Genomic DNA, 25,062 nt, shown 5'->3' with positions numbered 1-25,062 from the left:
GTTCCAAAGAGAGAAAAAAGGGTGCCAAAAGGGCCACAAAGAAAAGTCTGTGCCCTGTGAAACTGGAGTCGTTTGCGACATACCCATGAATTGCGGTTTTATGTATATAGGGCAGACATCAAGATGCTTGAACGATCGTCTGACAGAGCACAAACGAAACGTAAAGTTAAAATCGACTAATTCCGAAATTGCGACAGATGTACAAGAATGCAGAAACTGCGTAGCCGAGCGGTCAGGTACAACTGTAGTATGCAAAGAGGTCAATGACGTCGAAAGGGTTGTAAAAGAGACAGTAAAAATTAGGTCGATCGGAAATTGCATAAGCCAAGCGTCTATGCTTCTTAGTGAAAGGGCAAAAGCATTTCCGCGAGTATGATTTGAACAGGCCTTGTGTTTTTCGCCAGAGGTACCACCTTTGTCCTGATCTTGTTCCGTTTGTATGCGTACGTAGAAAAAAAAATGTGTAACAGGTTGATGGGTTCGAACTGCAGTCGGTTCCGGTGATTTGCTTCTTGGTTTTTTTAAAGATAAGAGTGACTGCGAGGTCAAAGAATTGTTCCCTTCGGCCGTTGTTTTGATGTGTGTGTAGCGTTTGTTAGTTCAAAATGGTTCGTTATTCTTTTTTTTTAAGGTTATCGTGGTTGCGAAGTCAAGACGTGTCCCCTTGGTGCCTTTGTTTGGAGTGTTCTTATGGTGACGATTTTGGGTCCAGGTTGTATAAAAGGAGGGAGAATTGAATAAAGTGGTTAACTCTGTTTGAGACGTTGTCGTGTTTCTTCCACCCAATCTCAGGTGGTCTAAAAAATGGTAAACATAAACCAGCTCGCCTGCGCCCTAACTGTTTTTTCATTAAAAGTTTAAGGTCAGGAAAACGCGGACCTCATAGTGCAGCCCTTTAGATCGCTGTTCAATGTTTATATATCACATGCGGACGAATTTTCGGGAGGTTGCTGTCTATTTATTCGCCGCTCAGTAAGTATCGTTGAGCACGCTGTTGTTGCGCACGAAGGCGGCCGCTTTGTGTAGTGTAATTTTTCTTTATCAAATGTGAACTGGCGCGTTATTTGTACCTACGCACCGAATCGCGAGCGCGAGCGTAAAGAGTTTTCTGAAAGTCTGTGTGGGTACCTTAAATGCGAAAGGGCTATTATTTTCATTGGTGATTTGACGCGACATCGATGAACCATCGGGATGCAAGTGCTTCTTATCTAAATTTTGTTGTTGCAGAAAACGGCTTGGAAGATGTGGCGAGATGTACATCTCCGGGCAGCGTATAAGCAAACCATATCCCGTACAGTGCCTGGCCACGCCCCCTTCGGCGCGACGCGAAAGCGGCCATTTCATTGGTTTTGAAAATGTCACGTGACATGACGTCACTTCCGCGCCGTTTGAACGCATTTGAGCGCGTTTTCGTCTTGTCAAGATGGCGTCCGCCGCTGCGCTGGTGGGTGAGACGCGCGTTACGCTGCGCCGCTGTAAACACTTCGTTTCACGCGCGTGCCTAGATGACTCGAATGCTTTCAACTTAGCGATGTGAACTCGTTTTTCGGTAAGATGAACGCCCAGGACTGCACGCCGAGATAATGCCACCGCATACGCGCCGCTGCCGAAGTCGCCCCTACGAGTACGACCACTACGATCGTCGAAGTTCGCCGCTGCACCGATGACTCGAATGCTTTCAACTGAGCGATGTGAACTCGTTTTTCGGTAAGATGAACGCCCACGACTGCACGCCGAGATAATGCCACCGCATACGCGCCGCTGCCGAAGTCGCCCCTACGAGTACGACCACTACGATCGTCGAAGTTCGCCGCTGCACCGTAGCACCAAACGCTAGCAACTAATGCTTTCACCTCGGCGATCTGAACTCGTTTTTGGTAAGATGAACGCCCAGGACTGCATGCCGACATAATGCTACAGCATACGCGCCGCTGTCGAAATCGCCCCTACGAGTACGACCCATAACGATCCTTGGAGTTCGCCGCTGCACCGTAGCACCAAATGCTAGCAACTCTTGCGGAGGACGGCTCGCGGACGCAGTGCTTCTTGTACGTGGACATGTTCTCGTTCCGCAAATGCGCGCCTGTCCGCGACCGCGGCTTACTGTATGCCTGCGTACGCGCCTTTGCTACTCTTAATGCTCAGAGTGCGATTTCGGAAAGCGGTGGAGGTGTTCTAGCACCACCAGTACAAGTGTCAAAGTAGGTGGAGTTGTGCCATCTCAATTCAGTTTTCCAGGTTGCTCACGCGTAACAGGCACGCACCTAACGTTGCTTTTCTATGCGAGCTTTGCTCCCGGAGAGGAGGTTAACGTTCTGTGTAGGCATTTATCACTCTTTCATCTCCCTCCTCCTTTCATCGCTCTTCTGGTACACGCACTTCCTACCTGGTGAGAGTAAAATTACTGTGGAGGAAAATGAATACTGTCATACGCTCTTCTGGTACACGCACTTCCTACCTGGTGAGAGTAAAATTACTGTGTAGGAAAATGAATACTGTCGTGCACTACGATGACTGCTACTGTGACACAGTCTTCGCCATGAAGTGAGGGAACAAGTGCAGTTACTTTGAATACAAGGAAGAATTTTATTTCACAACATGAAACTGTTTCAACAGAGTGGTATAGTGCTGGTTTCCAAAAAGTGTGCCATTGCCTTTACAGTAATAATGACATTCTGTCCCTTTGGCCAGATGATGACGACACCTTTGTATTACATACATGAACATCTTCATATTTAAACAAAACATACTTAATTATAAAATCATGTAAAAAAGAAATTTACAAAATGTCCTTAAAATAACTAGAATAAACAAGCATGTATACTGAAACATTGAGGTACATGAAAAGTCATAAAATTTGTACTACAAATCTGCTACCAATTTGACCATCTACATATTTACATGATCTGATTAAGGCAGTGGTCCCACGGCTGCCGTCTTTACTCTTGGTGTCTAACATTTTATTTTTTACAGTGCCTAGTAGCTAAAGAGCTGTCGTTTTGCAGGCATTTTTCTAATATCGGTGGGTAAATTACAACCAAGCTTTATTGACATATCTAATTTATGTGATCAGAAAACTAGAAATTTAGAAATCGCTTACCGCTTCCAAGTTCTCCTTTAGTAGCACACTTAGGATTAATATCGAGTAGAATGCGAGTAGAAAAAATGGTAATCCAAACTTTATTATTAAAGGAGAAATCTTGGAAGCGGTAAGCGATTTCTAAATTTCTAATTTTCTGATCACGTATGTTAGTTATGTCAATAAGGTATTGCTGGAGTTTACCCACCGATGTTAGAAACATACCTGCAAAGCGACAGCTCTGTAGCTATTTCCTAAGTACTCCCAAAAAATAAAATGTTAAAAGCTATCATTAAAGACTGCAGGTGTGGGACCGCCGCCTTAAACAGGAAATGTGTTGCCTTTGCTCTCAACACCTCTGTGGGCGACATGAAAGGTAGCTGCCCCTAGGCAGACAGTGTAGGTCATCCTTGACCCTCAGGAATAGCCGTGATCAGCCCGCGAGTGGTGCATGAACAATGCCTGGCTTGTCTCTGCACTTCTCATGTGTATGGACTATGCATCATATGTAGGCTGTCAATGAAAAACCCTTTTGAAAGCTAAAATCTGTCCTTGCTCACTATACAGGTGAGAAGGGCTGTAGGTGCGGGCTATCCACTGACAAATATTTCATGCTGAAATTAGGTCTTTGGGACCATAATCCGGAAAATATTGTATTAATACTAGTACATTGCGTGCAACACTTTGACTTGATAGAGTTCATGGAGGGAAATTGTGAAATGTAGGTACAGCAATACCTTCCTTGGAAGAGGTAATTTTGTAAGGAATGTGCCATCTACATATTTCGCACAGATTAATTTCTCTATGTCAGATGATGCAAGACAGTTCCACACCATGGTGACAAACCCGAGCATGGAATAATTCAGACCGCAAAATAATGAAACGATACATGAGAAATTTAAAAAAACTTCCATGTTAGATGAGAAATCATGCTCAGCAATCTAAGAGCAGAAGGAGCAATGTAAAACACAAGGTCCCAATGTACAGGCACTTATGAAAGGGGGTGGCATAAGATCACAGTCATTAGAGATTACCGGTCATTGGTTTATTAAAATTGATTAAAAATAAAACATTTGACAAACACTCGTGCATAAGTGACACAACATCTTCCAAACCGGCAGTCAAAGACCTCTTTAAAATTTGTACAGTGCTTTTAGATTGGTGAAAACACACGTATATCACTTGTACAAGCCCCGTACAAAGAGAGTTTAGGCAAAGTGATTTTGATTAGACTTGATCATTTACAGAATTATAGTCTGTCGAATGTCGAGGCACTCCAGGGCATGCAGTAAAACAAAATATGGGTGAAGAGGGACGTGCATTATCAATGCGGATGCAAACCCAATCTTGCGCCATGAGGAAGTTCTCATTGTCAATTACACTTTCATTACTGGGTCACTCAGTCAAGTCCAGATGATCTTACCTCCTATTTGACGGAAGCCATTCATCGCCGCTGGACTTTGAATCGGTCGGAGGAACGATGTTTCGCTTATTTTTCAGGCGTGTGACAACAGCAAACAATGTATGATGGTTCCCATTTTTAAAGTGCATGGCATTGCTCTCCAATCACTAACATTGCTCTGCTTTTGGTAGATTAACACCAAAACAAGCTAGAAATGTTATAAAATATGCTTGGGACATTGATAATCAAGAAAACTGACGTTTTGTCCCCCCCAAAAAATTGTGGAATGTATTTTCCTCATGACAGAGTCTTATGACGGGTTATCTCGTCATCGGCAGTTGCGGCCAGAAGTCAGCATGATAAGATATCTCGTCATTGGCAGTTAAGTGGTTAAAGACTCTTGAATCACATTATGAAATCCAGCTCAACCTGGGAGGTTACAGAGGCTTGCAAAAAATAAGAAAAATGCCTACGTCTTGCTTTCAGTTACAGCACAAAGCAAGTTTTACGTTGCAGGGACAGCGAAACTGCCGAAATGTGAGTCTTGTTCCAATACCGTGATGGGATCCTGAAGAATTCATCCCATGTCCACACGGTGACCCTGCAGACAAACGAAGTGCTCACACAATTGCAGCTTGCCAGTCATGTCAGAGCTGAATCAACATTGTTACACCACTGTTTCTAAGGATGGGGCTCAACGAAACCTACCTGATCCCGACGAGGTGGCAGGCACCAAGACCTTTAGTGCAGTCTTGCACTTGGCACATTGTGACGTATGCTCATCTGCAGGGAGTGGGCCCTCTTTCTGGGCCTCTTGGCAGATGGTTGGCCTGATGGGCGTCCAGCCGGCACCCTCTTTGAACCCCTTGTCAGTCCTGGCCGACGTCTGGCAAGGCTTGTGGGCTGTACCCGTATCCGACGTCCCCGACGCTGTCGTACTCTTGCAGCTGCCTTCAACGTAAGCATGAATCCATATGCGTCGTTCCCATTCGTTACACGATCCATCCGGTCACCAAGGGCATCTAAAAGCTCAATGTATGCTGGGTTTTCCTCGTTCATGGCGTGCAGTCGTCGCATGCGGGACTCCAGGCGCCTGTAGACTTCCTCTCGAGCCTGCACAAAACGCATTGAGGACAGCACATTATTATACTTTGTCTAGTATTGTGAATAAAGTAGATGATTTGGAAACAATCTTGCTAACTCATGACCCCCACGTGGTTGTCATCACGGAAACATGGCTTCACAGTGGTATTGGTGATAATGAAGTTATTCCGCCTTGTTACAGAATGATTAGGAAAGACCGAGGGTCAAGGGGCGGCGGCGTGGCTATTATCGCAAAAATTACGGTGGACCTGGTACCATTAGATTGCGTTGTCAACAGGGAGGTGTTATGGTGTAAGATTAAAGTTCACGGCAACGTGTTTGTTGTTAGTACTGTATATAGGCCGCCAAACACCGCCGCGTGGTTTTTAGAAGAATTGTATGATTACATGGCGTTGCGCTTCAATGGCAAAACTAAAATTATTTTGACTGGAGACTTCAATCATGCTGATATTGACTAGGCAAAGCAAAAACTAGGTAAAAATGAAATCGCGTCCTCCGAGCTTTTTGTTAGATATAGCACTCAGTTTTAATCTTCAACAGTTAGTGGACAGGCCGACAAGAGTAACGGATACGAGCCAATCAATTCTGGACTTACTTTTTGTTAGCAACATAGTGGAAGCGGATAAAGCACATGTGCTCGACGGAGTGTCAGATCATAAAATGGTGTTTCTTGACTTAGAACTACACACAACAGCTGCCGATAATGCTTGTCACGAACATACTGTCAGAGATTTTCAAAATGCTGATGATGTGTCCATCCTCGATTATTTAGTTGAACATTTTGACCATTTTAGTCAGTTAAGTGATGTTACCGAATTATGGAAAACATTTAAGAGTATTGTTTCCTACTGTACATATCACTTTGTTCCGACAAGGGACGTGAGAGCACGACAACATCACCCATGGGTAACAAGAGAAATTTTGCAAATGAAGCGAAAGTTCAAGCGCAAAAGGAAAGCAAAACAAAATTCCTCAGACATTGCAAATTTGGGGCGACAATTGAAGAATCTTATTTCCCAAGCTAGGGAAAATTACTGTGGCAATGTGCTGTCTCGTTTCTTGCTGGAATCTCCGCAAAAATTCTGGCGGTTTTTCTCGTCGAAAAAAGAAGTAATAACAGAAGTGATGGTAAGCGATGAGGTTGTATCATGTCCCATTAGAGTGGCAGAGGAATTTAACATGTATTTTCAGTCAGTCTTTACAGTCTCGAGTGACCCGCCGGTAGACCACGTCAGCAGCTCTGATGAACCTCGTATGTCAGATTTCGTTGTCTCGGAAAGTGTTATACTTAAATTGCTTTTGAATATTAATGTAAAGAAGGCGTCGGGGCCAGACGACATTTCAAATGCATTTCTGAAAAGGTATGCTGAGTGGGTGTCCCGATATCTTTTCATAATATTTCAAGCCTCTCTCCAACAATCCAAATTTCCAGCAGACTGCTGGAAATGTGGTAAACTTATACTCATTTACAAATCTGGAAACAAAATGACAGTCCAAAATTACCATCCTATATCATTAACGTCGACTTGCTGCAAACTGCTGGAACACATTATTTCAAATCATGTCACTCAGTACTTAGAAGAAAACAACTTAATATACAAACATCAGCACGGTTTTAGACTGGGTCTATCGACGGTCACACAATTATATGAATGTGCGCATGAGTTCTCATCTGTTGTAAATGAGCGGGGTCAGGTTGTCGTCGTGTTTATGGATATTTCAAAAGCGTTCGACCGCGTGCCTCATAACAAATTAATTGAAAAGCTTCACCTTGTGGGTCTAAACAGCAATATACTGTCGTGGGTCCGGTCTTACCTAACTAACAGAACACAGTATGTCTACTGCAGTGATGCATGCTCTACCCGCCTTGCAGTGTATTCAGGTGTGCCACAAGGGTCGGTACAGGTCCACTTTTGTAAAGCTATTTGCAGATGACTGCATGTTGTTTTCAAAAGTGCGTACAGTCGAAGACCAAGACTTGCTTAATGCCTCTCTAGAAAAACTTTACTTGTGGTGTGAAAGGTGGGGTATGGTAATTAACTTTGATAAAACAGTACTCTGCAGCATTACAAACAAACGAAACATTTTAGAGTATTCCTATAACATAGGTGGCGTGCAACTGCGAAAGGTGGACGAATTTAAATATTTAGGGTGTTATTTTTAGTTCTACCATGCGATGCAACAGTCATGTAGATTACGTTTGTTCAAAAGCCTACAAAAAGTTCTTATTCCTCAGAAGACAACTTAGGCATGCCAATAGTGATGTTCGACAACTTGCGTACATGTGTTATGTGCGCCCATTGTTAGAATATGCAAGCACTGTATGGGACCCGTATAGAAAATGCCACGAATCACAAATTGAAAGAATACAAAATCTGGCGCTTCGATTTATCTTCTCCAGATATAAACATACAAAATCTGTTTCTTCAATGAGACAAGAGGCGCAGGCTGACTCGCTGGCAAAGCGAAGGAAAATATCAAGGTTAAAAGAACTCTTTTCCATAATAACTGGAATGACAAAGCTAGATCCGCAGCTTTACTTGTGGCCTTCAACGTCTCGTTCCCAAAAGAACTAGCAACGTCAGGGCGATTGCTCCGTATCAATACAAAAATGATGTATTTAAGTATTCTTTCTTTTGTAGGACAATAGTAGAGTGGAACGCTCTGCCAAACGAAGTCGTCAGCTGCTGTAATCTCAAGTCATTTAAATTATCATTGCGCAAATTTTTAACTGAATAATGTATGTGTGCGGAATACATCTTCAGATGTGCAGGGTGTGACCGCACCCATGCATGTGCATAAGTACTCATTTGAGTGTGAATGCATTTTGCTTGGCTTGTACAACTTATTTTTCTCTCCTGTGTTGACCGTAAGGTTCACAGTAATGTAAATAAATAAAATGTGAGAAATTACAATTTTGCTTGTTTCAACAGATTTGCCCGTGCTGAAACACTGAGAGCTTGGCCACTAGAGCAGAAGCACATGTGTGCCAAGTAGTCAAAGGCTGACATATATGGAGTACCTTGCAGCCAAGAAAATGACCCTTCCCCTCTGCCCTTTTCTCCATTCCTTTTTGCCCAAAAGGAGCGGGTCTGGAAGGTAACTTACACCACAAGGAGGAAGACTATCCTTCTCTTTCGGGTGGAAAGGAGAAATTGAGGTGCAGTTTTCTCCTCTCTGCTTATTCGTTGGCCTTTAAATAAACAATTTTCTCCCCACATCACTGCTAAGTCGCACCAGAGAACCTTCGTAGTTACCCCAGCTAAAGGTGGGCCAATAATCTTGTAGGAACAAATGGTGGTGCACTTGTTAATTTCCACTTGGTACAGTCTCTCAGGTAAAAAGCATGCATCACAGATGAGTGCGCAGCTTGTATTTGCTAGGAAATATGCACCACTTTAAATTCTAGTTGCGCACTAGAGCCTCTCACGGTATGACTTGTAAAAGGAGCTTGTGTTATACAAGTTTATCGTGCTCCCTTCGCTTGGGAAAAGGAGCTGGATAAGACGCGAACATCAAAGAGTGCACATACCTGAGCACGCTGAGCTTGGTCAGGGTCTTGCGCTGCAATTGGTGCCAGGGCCGATGTGGAGGGTTGAGGAGCTTCTGGCTGGTCATTGGCTTCTAGCAGGTCAGTGGCTTCTGCATTGTCTGGGCCTTTGGGAGCTTCGGGGGTGCACCTGGGACTCTCTTCTTCACCTGGGTACTGCTGCTCTCCACGAAAGGGCATAAAAAATTCCCAGGGTGGGCACTTGTCACCCAAGGCCAGCTTGCCCAATCGATGCCGGTCCTCCGTAGTCAAAGGGGGTGCATTGGGGAACCAACCACCAAAGGTTTCGTGGACCAGAGCTTGGTGTTTACAGAAAGCCCCTTGTTTCCCGACTGGGCAGCTGCACACTCCGAAGTCTGCGGCCACCTCGTAGACCACGTCATGGCGTGTGGCGCTGGGCACTGCATAGAGCTTGTCGCCCAGAGGTTGGATGCTCTCAGCTGCACCTTGTGGCATCTTGGAGAGCAGCCGCTTGTATACCACCTGGTGACTTGCGACACGGCTGTGGGCGTGGCGGAGGATGCGACTCTCGAAGTACTTCTCCCACACCATGGCCACCGCATCCACCAGTGCCACAGCATTGAATGCCTCTGCCCTGCTGAGAACTATGTCCTTCCGGACACGGATGGTGGCCTCTGAGAAGTTGTTTGTATTGTGCCCCCGCGTGGTGGTGTTGGCACGGTAGAGCAACACCCACTCCTCCTGTCTTCCAAGGAAGGCCTCCACCCGTGCCACGAAGGCCTGGTGTGGCTGGCGCCTCAGCTGGGCTGTCGCTGCTTCCAGCTTCTCCTGTGTGTCAGCATACATGACCTGCAGTTGGCCATTACCGTTGAGGTTACTTCGGTTAGAAATCTGACAAACATTTGTCAGCTTTACATGCACACTTTTGCCTGACTGATTTCCACAAGACCATTAACATGCAGAGGTGTGTCGCCCTACTCTAAATAACTGGGCTGCACTTTTGCTGCACATTAGTGCAAGTTTCATACTGCGGAACGTTGCACAAGCGCCTCTGTCACAATGGCAACTGCATAGTAAAAGACTTGCCTCCTGGAAGGCTGACATCAGGCAGCGCCTCTGGTCCTTGTGCACACCGTTGTGGGCAGCTGTGAGCCAGCGCCACTCCGCCTGCGCCACATGAAAATGGCATAGGAGATGCCTTGCCGTGGGCCAGGTCTCCTGCAGAGCAGCCTTCTCCGCACTCGAATTGTCCGTCATGAAGACCTCGGGTGCCTGGCAAAAGATGATATGCGTCCCACAATCGGAGAGAGACAAAGAAGTGAACCGTCATGCTTTGTAAATGCTTTAGTCCCTACATGTAGCATATCCCTTCTCTGTAGCTATAGAAACTGTTCTATACTTGCTTGTGACAACCGGCTGATAGCATTAATTTATGTTCAACACAACAATTTACAGAAACTAATAAACAATTGTTTTTTTAAATAAACAACTGTATACACTGGGACATTCCGTTCCATTCTTTTCACCTCGGCTTAAGGTCAGCTGCTCACACTGCTGGCAAGTGTGCCTTCACTGAGTGCAATTGAAAAGAACTGGCAAGACTGATGTATCTCAGTGAAGCGCACGTACGGTTTATATGAAGTATTTGCACTACAAAGGAATTTGGTGCAACCTGTGCTACCATCACCTTCTCATTCTCGTAACCTTAGACCAAGCCTTCATGCTTGATCCCTCGGTCAAACCACTACCCCCTCGTGCTATAGTTTTACTGCGGTAGCCGTATATGGGCCCTTCACTTTGAGTGGTCGGCGGAATGTGTCCGTGTGACGGTGGCCTTTGACACTAGACCTTCTTCCTACCTGACCCCTCCCCTCCTCCCTCGCCTCTTTTATCTCCACCTCATACTCGTCCCATCTCCCCTCTGTGCCCTACCTCCTCCTCCCCCTCATCTCTTCCTCCTATGATTGCATGTTTGTGGCCTTTGATTCCTTCGCTTCACTCTTCTTCCCTCCCCTCTATCTGTCATGTGGTTGTGTGTTCGTGGCTTTAATTCCCTCGCTTAACTCTTAACTCCCCCTCTATCTGTCATGTGGTTGTGTTCATGGCTTTGACCTTTGGTTTTGACCTTGAACCCTTGGCCGCTCCTCCTCATCTTCATTGTTCCCATCCGCACCTTGCTCCCTTCTCTTTCCTCAGGCTCCTCTTCCCTCCACTCTTCCTTTCCTCTCACCTTTTTCCTCCGTCCCCTAACCAGCTTCCCCGCCTCCTTGGTCCGCCCCACCTTTATCCCCTCCATCGTCTTCTTCCTTCACAAACTCAAAGCCACCTCATCCTCAGTCCCCCCTGCCCTCCGTCCTGGTCTTCCCGTTTTCTCTCTCTCTTGCGTTATTGTGTGTTCATGGTCTTCTACCTTTACTCTTGACCTCCTCCTCCCTCTGTCTACCCTCCTTCCCCTCCTCCTTCTCGCTCTCCTCTTGTCCCCCTCTTGCCCTCCTTCTGTCTATGAGGTGACGGCTACTGCCGGTCATCTCACTTGCAGTATGGGCCGCCACTTAGTGTAAGGCTCCCGTTTAGCGGAAAAGGCAGCGTAGTAGTAGTCCAGCAGCGTCCAGCGTGACCTCGTGGGTCACGTGACCCGGAACACGGGTCACATGAACCAGGCCATGGCACCTGGCGTGACCCGGGTCATGCTAGGTGGCCCGGCTGGACTGGCGTGACCGGTCAGTGACCTGTGTCGAGTGAGCCGGGTCACGGCGTCTGGCGTGACCTCGTGGGAGGGCCCTTCCCCGTTCCTCAAAACCCGGGTCACGTGGCCCGGATGCTAAATGGGAATCAGTGATGGGATTTCTCTCTCCTTACCCCCCGTAACTCCCATTCTCTCCCCCACTACTCCCCTCTCCTTCCCCTCCCGCCTGCAACCCCTCCACTCCCCAGACTCCTGACCTCCATCCCCTTGACTTCCATGCCCTGCCCTCTCTTAGTAGCAGTGGGGGGTGGTGTGACCCTGCAGCTCCCCACACCTTCCCTCCCCCACCATCCTACAACCCCTCCAGTCCCCCAACCGCCCCACCACCCTGCCCTCCCTTCCCCGCCTCCTCTGCACTCCCGCCCTCCTCCACCCCTGCCCTGACAACCCGGCCTTGCGCTATCGCGTCGCACCCTTAAGGCCAAGTGTCCCTCTAATTTTAGAGCGCAGCTCTTAGGGGCCCGTTCCCGGCTTCAGCGGCGTCGCCGTCGCCGTCGCCGTCGGCGTAACCAAGGTCATCCCAAGGTCACTTGACCCCCAAGGTCATCCCAAGGTCACGTGACCCCAAGGTCACCCCACGGTCACGTGACCCCTCCCAAGGGTCACCGGGGGTCACGTGACTCCCCAAGGTCACCCCAAGGTCACGTGACCCCTTCCCCAAGGTCACGTGAGACCCAAAGTCACGTGGCTCCCCAAGTCACGTGACCCCCGGGGTCACGTGACCCCCGATGACGTCATCAGTGACGTCACTGATAACGTCACCGGCATCCGCATCGTCATCATCATCATCACTGATGACGTCACCGGCATCCGCATCGTCATTGCCATCATCACTGATGACGTCATCATTGACGTCACTGATGACGTCACCGGCATCCGCATCGTCATCATCACTGATGACGTCACCGGCATTCGCATCGTCATCGTCATCATCGCTGATGACGTCATCAGTGACGTCACTGATGACGTCACCGGCATCTGCATCGTCATCGTCATCATCACTGATGACGTCACCGGCATCCGCATCGTCATTGTCATCATCACTGATGACGTCATCAGTGACGTCACTGATGACGTTACCGGCATCCGCATCGTCATCGTCATCATCATCAAATGACGTCACCGGCATTCGCATCGTCATCATCGCTGATGACGTCATCAGTGACGTCACCGGCATCCGCATCGTCATCGTCATCATCGCTGATGACGTCATCAGTGACGTCACCGGCATCCGCATCGTCATCGTTATCATCACTGATGACGGCACCGGCATCCGCATCGTCATTGTCATCATCACTGATGACGTCATCAGTGACGTCACTGATGACATCACCGGCATTCGCATCGTCATCCTCACTGATGACGTCACCGGTATTCGCATCGTCATCGTCATCATCGCTGATGACGTCATCAGTGACGTCACTGATGACGTCACCGGCATCCGCATCGTCATCGTCATCATCGCTGATGACGTCATCAGTGACGTCACTGATGACGTCATCTGCATCCGCATCGTCATCATCACTGATGACGTCACCGGCATCCGCATCGTCATTGTCATCATCGGTATCCGCATCGTCATCGTCACGTGACCCCCCTAGGTCACGTGACCCCCACCCAAGGTCACTTGATCCCCCCAGTACCCTTCCCTACTCCTCCTCAAGAGCTGCGCTCTAATTCGGCGTTACAGGGAGTTGTAAACGGCTTTCACTTTTTTTTTGTCTGAAACAGTGTCGTCAAAAGTTATTGCATGCTTCATCACGGCACAATTTTGTCAGCAATGCTGGCTCGCATTTGTGCCTGGAGCAGTATCCTCCTGAAGTTTGTGGAATGCTTGGCACACATGTGCATCCGTGTCAACGGAATGATGACGCTTTGCACCTATTTCTTGCACAGTGCAAACTAGTTTGTTATATCCCGGGTTGCGAATGAAGCTGTGTTGTGTTTTCTAGAAATGCGAAAAATATGCATTTGCTTTTACAACATGGGCCCTGATAAACCACAATTCCTGGTTGACCGCAAAAATTTACACCGAAAACACTGAATTTCGGAGTTAAAAGTGAGGCACCGAAACCGAATTTGGAGAAAATTAAACATTAAAAATATGAAACGCCAATTTTTACATAAGGGGGAAATTTTGTTGCATCTGCAGACACCGAAGCTTTTTACTAGGGTTCTAATGTTCTTGAGGCAGAAACAAGTGTAGTAAATGACAACCAGCTTTTTTCCACGGAGAAAAGCTATAATTTCCACATTATTTTCTACTTACGGATAGACCCCCAAAGCAGAGTGGATGGGTCCCGCTGAGGAGCTTGAATGCTGCCGAGTACCCGTCCGTGCTTTGCTCGTTGTGCAGGAGGACTGCTAAGGGGACGGCGCCAGCCATTGTCGCCACCAGCACCACTGTCACGGTGCACTTGGTGGTGTCACACGAGGACGTCGAGTCTATAAAGACAATGTCCCTCGCTGCCTCCAGTGCCTGGGCCCGCCGCATGCTGGGGGTCACGACCAGAACTGCCCAACAGCTGCTGGTGTCACTCCGGCTGACCGTCACACTTGTGCCTGGAAATTGTTAAGTAAATTGAGGCACGGCTCTTTTTAATCACTTTTCTCAAGTGAGCTTTACGATGCAACTCACCTCTGTACCCCTAAAATTCCCAGCAAAAAAAATGTGTAGTTACTGCCACAGCTACATGTGATGTGCATAGAGCCGAGAAATGTGAATGTGAACTGGTGTTGCTCTCTAATAGCATGTGCCTAGTGGCAAGTGCTGAAGCTCACAGATGAACAATACCTCTCTTTTCACAAGGTGACGTGGAAAGATACACTGGTAGGTCATGTGATGTCAAAAATAAGCCATGGCACTGTAATAACTTGTAGCATACCTTGAGCAGCATAGAAGGGTGCCTTCTCCTCCAGCTTGGAGAGAGCGTCGATGGGCCACCACCGAAGCAGGCGCTCCTCCACACAGTGTGCCAGTGTTGCACGGTTCTGGCCAGAGGGTTGAGGGCGCCGTTGGCCAGCAGCTCGGGACCGTTCTCCTCCATGCAGAGTTTGCTCTCGTGGAGCCTCCGTGCCTCGCTGACTGCCATCCCGTCGCTAAAGTAGCCCACAAACGTCTGCCTCGTGGTACGTGTGCCCCGAAGGAGGCGCAGAGCGTCTGCTGAATGTGTATTATGCGAATGTTGAGTGTCCATTCGTATGACAGTAGCCAAGGGAACGTCCCTGCGCAGGTACGGGTCGTTCTGTTTTGAGCCCTTGCTCAACTTTTTTATCTTTACGTCGAGTCTGGCCATGCACACAGCGTTGCGGCGCTCGGACACCTTGTTGCGAGGGTGGTGCTGGCAGCGCCAGACCTTGTGGAAGACCATTCTGAAAATACCACAAATGCAGCAAAATAAGGGGGAGCACCCTATGCAGATAGGGTAGCGTTAATTCTTGAGGAGGAAAGCTGCTTTAAAGTGGAGAGGTTCATTTGGCTCACTCGAATAGCTCACAGATTTGGCTCACACGTGGGAGGAGTGTTTTTTTCGAATGGTGTCCGCGGGCGCTCTTCAGGCGTAAAATTGATCGTATAAATAGGCCAATGATTGGATAGCAGTGAAACTTCTCAAGGTCTCTTTAGGAGGTGCATTTATCATACTCAAATTTCATGAGTAGGTTCCCGGATTAAAATCCTGGAAAAGAAAAACGCTATATCTCTATGGCATGGGAAAGTGCCGAGAGCCTACACTAATGAAATTTGGGTATGGTAAGTACACCACTTAAATACACATTGGCAGGGGTTTATCCAGAATTTTCAACAAGGGGGGGGGGGGGGGTCACAAGTTTTTGGGCGGCTGTAGGGGGTGTGTGGGGCAGGGAGGTGTAGCCTTGTCTGTGCTTTGCACAAAAAATTCGGGGGGGGGGGGGGGGTCGGCCTCAACCTGGGGGTGTGTTGGGGGGGGTGGGGGGGTGTAGCCTTGTCTGTACTTTGCACAAAAAATTCTGGGGGGGGGGGGGGTGTATAAAGCTCTGCGACATTGGAAAGTTTCTCCGCTTTCCATTCATTGGCTATGCGCTCCATTTCACGACTATTGACAACTGATTACACGAAGTTTGGTGGTGTGAAACAAATGCCATTTCATTTTCACCCTGACTACGCAGGTTCAAACAAATCCGCAGCATGCTCTATTTTTTCTCGACCTGCACGTCTGCCTCTCCGTGACGTCACGGCACCCGGCTGCGCGGGAAATTTCGAATGTGTTTTCCATTCGCTGTTTTCTCAATAACTGTTCTGAATTTAGAAAACCTAAATAGCATGCCGAGACGGCCAAAGACTCAGGATATATAGTTAGTTGAGAGCCGCATTCCAATTATCATCGATACGGTCCTCAATCGCGGAAAGCATGAATGACATGAACGTACCGTTGTCCCTCCTTCTGGACCTTTTGGACGATCCAAGAAGTGTTTGTTTGGAGACTGTAGGCCTCCAGCCATTCGTCGACGGCCGCTTCGTTGTTCAGGTTCGTGCGAAACACTGATTCCTTTTCCGTCGACGCGAGGTCGTCCTTCACTACCTCCAGCCGCTCGAACGGCGAAGGAGGCTCGTCCATCGTTAAAAAAATTCAGCGGTTCAGTAGCAGTGATACACAGAAGACAAGTCGCACTTTCGTTTCGCGCATGAGAGCACGACGCTCACCACTCTGGGGAACGAAAAAACAGTGATGCAAAGCACATTCAACTCGTGCACGAGTGCGCAGCGGTCAGGATACTGGAGAGGAAAAGTAACGGTGATTCAACCAGCTTACAAATGTCTCGCAGAACACGTCGCCGATGGTTCATTCAGTGACACACAACACGTGTACCCACACAACACGTGTACCCGCACCACCGTGACCCGCACCTTGGTGAACTCCACGCTGGCAAGCAAAAGTCAAATCGTGGACGAAAGCACGGCGATTCAAACAAGAGCACGATGATTCAACCAACACACCAGTGGCTTCGATGTCGAGCTTGAAACAACAGGTTGCAACAGGGGAAAAAAAAGGGTTGAAAGGTGAAAAGGATCAAGGAAAAGAAAGGGAGAGGGTAGGCGTGGTAGGCTAATCCCCACGCTGATTGACATCCGGCTTTTCTGACGCCGCTCTTGGTTTCGGTTTCGTTTCCTACACCAGTAACATTCATTGAGTCGGTTGGATGGGTGGGAAGTAAGAAAACTTTGAAGCCTAATAATTAACGTTCTTAATTTGTCACAGAAATGCTCAAAATAATTCCTAATTAGTGATAGCGATTTCCCTATAACTTTTTTTTAAATTTTCTGTTCGAGTTATTGTCTTATCGCCGCGTCAGCCGCGTGATGGCGCGGCCGACGCGGCGCGGCGGCGCCCTTGAATGGCGGATGGCGGCAAATGGCGGAGGCAGATGCAGTGCAGATGGCAGAAGAAGTTTGGAGTCTCGAAGTTCGCTGCTGCCGAGGTTCAACACGCTGGAAATATCGGTATGGGCTATGACAGCCGATTTTCTTGACTGTTCATTAACGTCGCTGTTCAATCTGCCTTTATGTTTGTCCTTATTGATCGGCGTAGTCGCGTCAGTGTGACACGAACATGTTTGGTCAGCTCAATACAAATCGGGATTGAACACCTCTTGTTCGGTTCGATAGAACTTTTTTTGCATCGTAACAGTGTGAGATGCCGTGTGTCGTGCCAAAAACGACATGCTTCCCTGACTAACAGGTAGACGCTATATTTTGTAAACGTCTGAGCTTGTTGCTCACGGCCGCGCCCTCGCTGCACTCTCGCAGTCACAAGCAAATGGCAAAGACGTAGTTTTTGTTTGAATACATCTTCGGAGTATGAGGTGTATTCACCTACGTGTTTTTGTTCGCCATTTTGTTGTGATGAGTTCTATGGCTTGTGCCGAAGGCGATCATTCTAAGAATTCATTTCATGCCCTCAGATGCGTAGTGCGCAGAAGCTTCCAGATCTCATTACGCCGACTTCTATTAACAAAATGACAGACTTAAGTCTTATGAAAACACCCTATAGACACTTGTAGCGCAATCAGGCTCTTTCCCCTCCCGCAGCTACGATGAATCGATCTCTGGTGTGGTGCAGTTCCTGTGAAGAATTAACGTTACCCTATGTGCATAACGTTAATGACGCCGCGCTATTCAGTCGACTGTTTCTCGTCGTTATTTGTTGGCGCATCCGCGTCAACACCTGTAATACGCCTGTGTTGACCGATTAAGTGAATAATCTGTGTGAACCCTGTGGCATGACTACATTTGCACGTACCCTTTTTGGGAACACTCAGTACACTTTGTGATATGTAAAGTGCGTTGCGAGGGGTGGTCCACTGTGTGGCACCATGGGCACTAACCTGTTTAGAAATACGAAGTCCGAATTTCGGCCCCCAACCTTCGGCTTTATGCGATGTCCGCCACGCGACTAAAGATTTTGATGCTGAAGTGCGAGCTAGTGCAAGCTAGCACAAGACCCTCAATGATCAGGTTCGCATTCAGAATGCTTTGCGCCGTTTGCTCATCTGGATCCACGAGTAGTGAAGCTACCCTTCGACGGAACACAGATTTATCAAATGTGCGTTGCATAAGTACACGTCTGTGGCTATTTCACAAGCAACTCCAAGTTCGCAAATTTTTCCAACTCATTTCTGACGCTTTTGCGAATCGCGGCGTGGCTCATTTGGGTAGGACAGTTTCCACCGGGCTAAGCAGGTTAACGCACCGAATAGGCGTTGGTTGTTTTCACGTGATGTCAATCGGCCATTTCGTTGTTCAATGGTAACACAATGGCAGGTATAAGTTTCTGTGCTTTACGGATTTGATAGTCTTAGGCATCATCGAAATGCTTCTATTTGGCACGCGCCAGACAGCTAATAACAATAAAATGGTGCACTAAATTATGCCAATGAAAACACCCAATACCAGCTGCACTAGCACCTCACTAGGGCGCCTTTATGTGCACTTTGCTTAGGGTTTTGACATCTAGCCATTATGGTCTTCTCTTTTTATTGTTTGCTTGGGGCTTGAGCTCATAGCTTTGTCTGTGCTACGGCGCTGTTTTGTTTCAAGCTACTTCTTTGTATTTTCGTCATGAGCGTGTACTGTCGATGATAGGCATGACCTGCTTTCCATTTAACGCATCTCGCGTGCATGGACGATTGTGTTCCGCTGCGTTCCCTGGAAAACGGAGGTAGCCGGGCGGTGCACGAGACTCATATGCACATGTGTGCTCACCACACACACTTTACTGATGCAGTGTGCCATGGAGCCAGTAGTGCAGGGGCAAAGCGCTTGCCTCACACGCAGCAGACCCAGGGTCGATTCCTGACAGCGGCGAAATTTAACAAAATGTTTTGGAGCAATCCTCAATATCGACGACGGATACCGAATGCCCTACGCCCTACACCCTACGCCATCATTCCAAAGGGGGGGGGGAAGAGCCCATAACAGCTATCGCTGTAAAACAACCGAATCGCTCGTTCTTCTGCATGCGCAATGGCAATGTTGCCAGCATTTGGTGGGCTGCGTTTTTCGCGAAAAGTAAACAAACATGGATGTTGTCGAAGTCGTGTGATGCGAGTGAGGAAAACAGGAACGGCGCTGTTCGGTTTTACTGGCGGCAGCCGCATGCTACGATAGTTCAAGAGAACCAGTAAAACTAGTGGAGACCGTGAAAAAAAAAATAAAAGCGGCGAATTCAAGGACTAGCAGCCAGGTACAAAAATTAGCGATTCTTGGTACGAACTTCGATTGCAACAATACTTAAAAAACAAAGTAGCTGGAAACTTCGATTACTAGTCTTATTCCTGTACGAGTGAAAAATGCCTTTTAGTGCGCGGGATGCTTTTTGCTTGATAGCGATATAGTAACCGTCTGAAACCTCATCTTTTAGCTATGCTAAACATTCTTCTGCTCTTATGCCTGCCTGCATACGTGCTCAATCATAAACTTGAGTTGTTAGTCACCTGACATCCAGCTAAAAATCTCCAGGCACATTTATTATAAGCTCAGGCATATGTTGGAATGAGTGTGGTGGGATGTCCTCTCAAGGGAGAACATTAACGAAAGTACACAATGTTCAACTTGAGAAAGTGTAGCACCACGAAAGTATGAAGCTGCTATTGCATTCACACCCTTTTATTGCCACAGACATTTCGAGCGGAGCATCGTAACTGCCACAAAGAATCACCCATGGGGACACTGCCTAAAGGAATACATAAGCAAAGTGCACAGACGAATGTCCACTACTGTCATCGCGTCGCTGCTTCGTAGCCGAGAAGTTTATGCAGGGGCAAACGGGACGGATGACCACAGTCATTGTTACCAGACAAGTCAAAATGGCGAAATTAGGTTATTTTTGCAGTAAAAGAATACTTCACATATCAAAACAAAAATGATGGGCCATGAGAGATGCTATTTCATTAATTCTGTAAAACACTCAGGCACCTTCAAGTTTTTTTGTTTTTTTTTAACTCTAATTATGTCCAAAAAAGTGTGTGGGCCCATAGACGCCCAGCAAAAATCCGTCACGACGTTGAGGCCTTAAACCATCTGTCCTCGGGACGGCGCAATTTAGCAGTTCTGTCGACTCTTAGTACAGTGGCTCCAAGTGTACTAGAAGTTGCTACAGTGCCACGATCCATTTCTAGTGTCACATGGCTGGCCACCGCATTTTACCGCGTTGCCTCATGAAATAGAGGGGCTGTTCCTGTGCAGTCTTTAGCAGTTTCTACTAGGAATGTGTCATTATAGAGGACCCCAGCTAAGATTTCCATTTTAGATTTATGCACATCACACCCCTTGCGGGAAGCCGCCACCTTTTTTTCTAGCTTGCAAATAGCTATAGTACAGTCGTAACGGACAAATTATTGGCGAATTCTAATGTTACAGTTGCTTGAAAAAAGTGATTAGATCGAGCCTCGCCTCATTTTACACAATGATTTTCAGGGACCGGCATCACGGTGAGCTGCTGGGAAACCGGCTCGGCAGTTGTGGTGGTGACCCCTATCATGTGGCAGGCCCTGGACATCCTCTTGCGACAGAACTGAGCGCACCGCCACAGTAGCAATGATGGCTGGCGCTGTCCTCATGGACAGTGAACAGAGCGTCGAGGGGTACTCGGTAGCTTTCAAACTTCTCAGCGAAACCCATCTGCTCTTGTTTGGGGAGTCAATTCGTAAGTGGCACAGAATGCGAGAGCCATACCCACTTGTCCCCTTCTCTCTACTTGCCAGACACTACACTCTAACCTCAACGACAGTAGTAAAATATTTGGCCCCCGCAGAGCGCAACTAATTTCTCGATTCATGTGATAGATGACTATACCTGTGCGCAATGCCGTTCCATCTTTGACAACCAAGTCTTGTTCTAACTAGTAGTTTGTGCTATCCTGATACATTGAAATACGAACAACGGAGCGCGTGGCTTTCAGTACATGCTGTGTCACTAGGCGTTTGCCGGCGAAATCACAAAAATGCGCAGTGGATGCGAGGCTTCATGCACTAATGTGCTCAACTCTCGCTTGCACATCCAAAGGTTCGGCGCTGCGCCAGCATTGCACTTGAAGCGGAGGCCCTGTTGACATTATTGTCGGTCCTTGGCTAGTGCGGCGTGAGCAAGCTAGCCGGTAGCCACAGCAGCAGCACGCTGCTTGGGCGCGGGGCGTTGAAGCACTCCCGCAGTGTTTATTTCTCTTGGCTTGTTTACTGCAGATAAATGACGGCCACTTTAGCTATATTTCATAGCAATATGCCCTATTCGGTCATGGTGAAGGTGTTAGTTTGCCTCAGAAATGATACACTCAGCATCATTAGCCAAGAAACGGCGAGTTAGTCAAAACCATTCTTCGCTTCTGTACGAATAAAGCTAGCGTGCCACTTCTTACAAGGTTGAAGCAACTGAGTTGGGTCAACTACATTATTTGAAATTTATTTTGCATGGAGGCTTTGGATGCAGAAATAAACTAATGTTTCTCGTTTACGCTTCCAGCTACTTAGGGTGACCGCCCGTCCCGCATTAGAAGTCGTTGTCCCGCGTCCTGCAAGAGATTGAGAAAAGCGTCAAATGTCCTGATTTCGTAGGTTGGTAAAATTCACTGTTTTCTAAGCGGCGCCTCCACAACCCCCAACCCCGAAAAGTTGCGAAAGTGGGTGCCAAACACTTTGTAAAAAGAAGCCACCGAGACAGGTGGAGAGACAACAACGCATGTGGCCTGAACCAAATTGTTCTGAAGATAGGCTTGCCAGGGTGCCCTTTCTGCCTGCATTCTGTACAAAACGCAGGCAGCTTCGCCTTCCTCGATGCATGTCCTCTTTTAGTGTTTTCTCTTTTTCTATTCTTTTCGTCGTCTTCCTCCTGTGCATCGCTCTTCTTCCCCGTCGGGACTCACGGTATGCAAGAAATAGGCTTTCAAGGCGTGGCTGGGACGACTGTGGAGGCCCTTGACAGTCGTCTCAGATACCCTCGGGCGGGCGGCGTCATCTAACAAACAGTTCCTCACGTTCTCTCCCATTTCCTTTTCGCACCTCTGTCCCAGCGCCCTCATTCCTATGCTCTCTTCTGCTTGTTTTGAATCGACTTGAAAGTGGAAAGCTCGCCGCTCATTCTCCAGAACCAAGCCGAGGCACGACTGCCCTGTGTCGCTTTGGTCCTTAATCTTAATTGGTACGAGCTAAGCGAGGGCTTCCAGCTGCGCAATGCCGGCTTAGCACCGAAACTTCAGCATGTGCCGAGCGAGGGTCGAACATATTGGAGCAGGACACGCGCCCTCACTGCATCTGAGCATTTGTGTGAGTTCCTAGGCGACCTCCAGTTGGCGCAGCATGTGCCGAAAGCTACGCGCTCCATTGTTTTGTTGTTTTGTATTTCAATGTCTCATGATCTCATCATCAACTTACAGTACTAGGACTTTTTTTTTTTTCTTGCGGCAAAAAGGAACGAGCTTAAAGCTTGTTCGGAAAAGTGGAAAGTGCAAGCTGTACGTCAGCAGGCCGACGTACAGCTTGCACTTTTTCGGACCCCCTCCTTTCCTATATCCTCTCCACCTTCGACCTTCACACAATGCAGCTTCCCCTCGCAGTTTAAGAGAGGAGGACTCTAAGAGGATTATAGCCCCTGCAGAACGTCAAGGTTGAGCATCGGCCTTTAAAGGACAAATTTTGCAGCTTTCTGTTTGTGTAGAGGGGCATCCATTGACATGGACGCCCCTCTACGCTACAAACTTGCAAACCTTGGAGGCCATTGTCCAAGACGCACTGCTGATAAAGTTGTCATGTGAGAAGCATATAAGAGTTATCTCGGATCTTGTACATACTCATCACATAATCATTTTCATTAGACGCGGCACCGCGGGCCTTCATGGTACGGGCTGTTGCCTTTCCATGGTGCCACGGCTTTCCTAAGCCAATGAAGACTATGACTATAATTTCAATGCTGCTTCAAAAAAAAAAAAAAACACATGGCTTTGTTGTATGCACTCAGTGAAGGCGCACTTGCCAGCAGTGTGAGCAGCCGAGATAATAAAAGTGAAATGTTCCAGGCAGAAACATGTTTGTGGTACAAAAATGCAAGATATCAATTCCTGTAGGTTGGTATCTTGTACATAAATGGATGTCGGCAGCCTGTTGTCTCGAGCAAATGTAAGGATAATATCTCTGTGTATAGAGAAGGAATATGCAGCAAGTCAGTCAGCTCTTCACGCACCTCAGGCTTTTGTTTACCACCGAGACACGATGACATGCCTTTATTCACTGTTTCGACCAATGACGGCGCACACTTTTCTGCCTCGTCTTTGTGCCTCCTGATAACATTTCTATGTGTGGAAGACATGTTTCGGTACACTCGGTATGGTAGTTCAATTCTTCGTTGCTCCAATGGTGGGCAGCATATTATTTTTTGCCAGGCACTACAGGTCTTCACGATCAACAACCCTATTGTGGAGAGGGCAGTGCTGCAGGAGTCATGGCCCGCAACAAGGTGCCTCCCAGGCCACTATCACGGGCAGAGTGGAGCTGGCTGACAGCTGCCCACAACCATATCGAGAAGGGCCAGAGGGTCACTTGATGTTGGCATCTAAGGAAGCCAAGTTTCTCAAAATGCAGTTGCCACCTGTGACAGAGGCACTAATGCAATGTTCTGGGCTGCAAAGCGTGCACTTTTATTTGGCAAAAGTGCAGCCAAGCCATTTAAAGCCGTGCATATTTCTATCTGATGCGAATTGCACATTAATTTTTTTAGTTCGCTGTTTACCTGAAAGGTAAACAGCGAACTGTTTACCCGAAGCAGAAATGGACGACTGCAGGACCGTTTGTTCCTACAAAGTTTGCGCAGTGTTAACTGGGATAATAACCGAGGTCCTTTGAATTTAACTTAGCATAGTAGAGAAATAAAACTGTTTATTCAATGACTTGGCACACATGTGACGCTCAGGGCTACGGCATGACAGTTTCAACATGACCAAATGTGCCGAGACAAGCCCAATTTTAATGTGAAGCATATGGGTATTGCTCACCTCACCTGTTGCTCACAGTCTACGATTGGCAGGACTAATTTTGCCTGTGGCCTTAGCAGAATAACAGCTCTAAGTGGCTGGAATCAGTCGTGCTACTTAACAGTAATCTTGAGAAGCCATGCATGAATACTGCGAAGTGCAACCATGAAGAAAACAAATGTAGAGGAGAGTCCTCAGTGGCTGCTGCATGGCCTTACAGCCGTGGACTTCTCGTAGGTCCAAATCAGACTAGACGTAACTTGGTGGTTTCAATGTCTTTTATGCAGGCACAAGAGCCCCACTTGCGGTGGCTGGACGTCATGAAGGAACACAATCCGACATACCTAGAGATTAATCAATGCCGTGGGGATGAGATGGACCGTGTAACGAACAAGACCGACGTGACTGGGCTATGCTCACATTTGAAGCAGTGCAGTTTCCACTTGATTATTTCCATAATCATTGAAAACCCGTAGATGTCTGAGGACATACTCTTACCCCATAATGGGCCAGTTGAGGAGGTTACCCTTCGACGCACTTAGTAAGGCGCAGAATATTATGCTGCTGCGCTACAGGGTCCGATCGAGAAAAGTAAACCCTCCTTTTCGGCCCGCATAAAAAGACTATGCATAGCAGAACGCTCAAACTCCGCCAGAATGTAACCCTAGCAGTCTGAGCAAGATGCCAAAGTTTCAGAATGTGACGTCATTGAATTTGAAAGTTACT

General features: G+C 47.5%; 1 long non-coding RNA gene and 1 pseudogene across 1 annotated transcript; one reads left to right on the top strand and one right to left on the bottom strand.

Annotated features, from left to right (window-relative positions):
- Positions 1–4,621: 4,621 nt before the first annotated feature.
- Positions 4,622–16,312, bottom strand: LOC115310579 (annotated as a pseudogene).
- Positions 16,313–17,233: 921 nt separating this feature from the next.
- Positions 17,234–24,710, top strand: LOC115310569. Its single transcript, XR_005717100.2, has 3 exons — positions 17,234–17,321; positions 20,796–21,024; positions 24,624–24,710. It is a non-coding gene; the product is annotated as an uncharacterized LOC115310569 (long non-coding RNA).
- Positions 24,711–25,062: the final 352 nt, after the last annotated feature.

This window comes from Ixodes scapularis, unplaced genomic scaffold, assembly GCF_016920785.2.
Source record: "Ixodes scapularis isolate PalLabHiFi unplaced genomic scaffold, ASM1692078v2 ptg000044l_1__unscaffolded, whole genome shotgun sequence".
NCBI classification, from domain to species: Eukaryota; Metazoa; Arthropoda; class Arachnida; order Ixodida; family Ixodidae; genus Ixodes; species Ixodes scapularis.
This window is presented reverse-complemented; position numbering and strand designations above follow the sequence as displayed.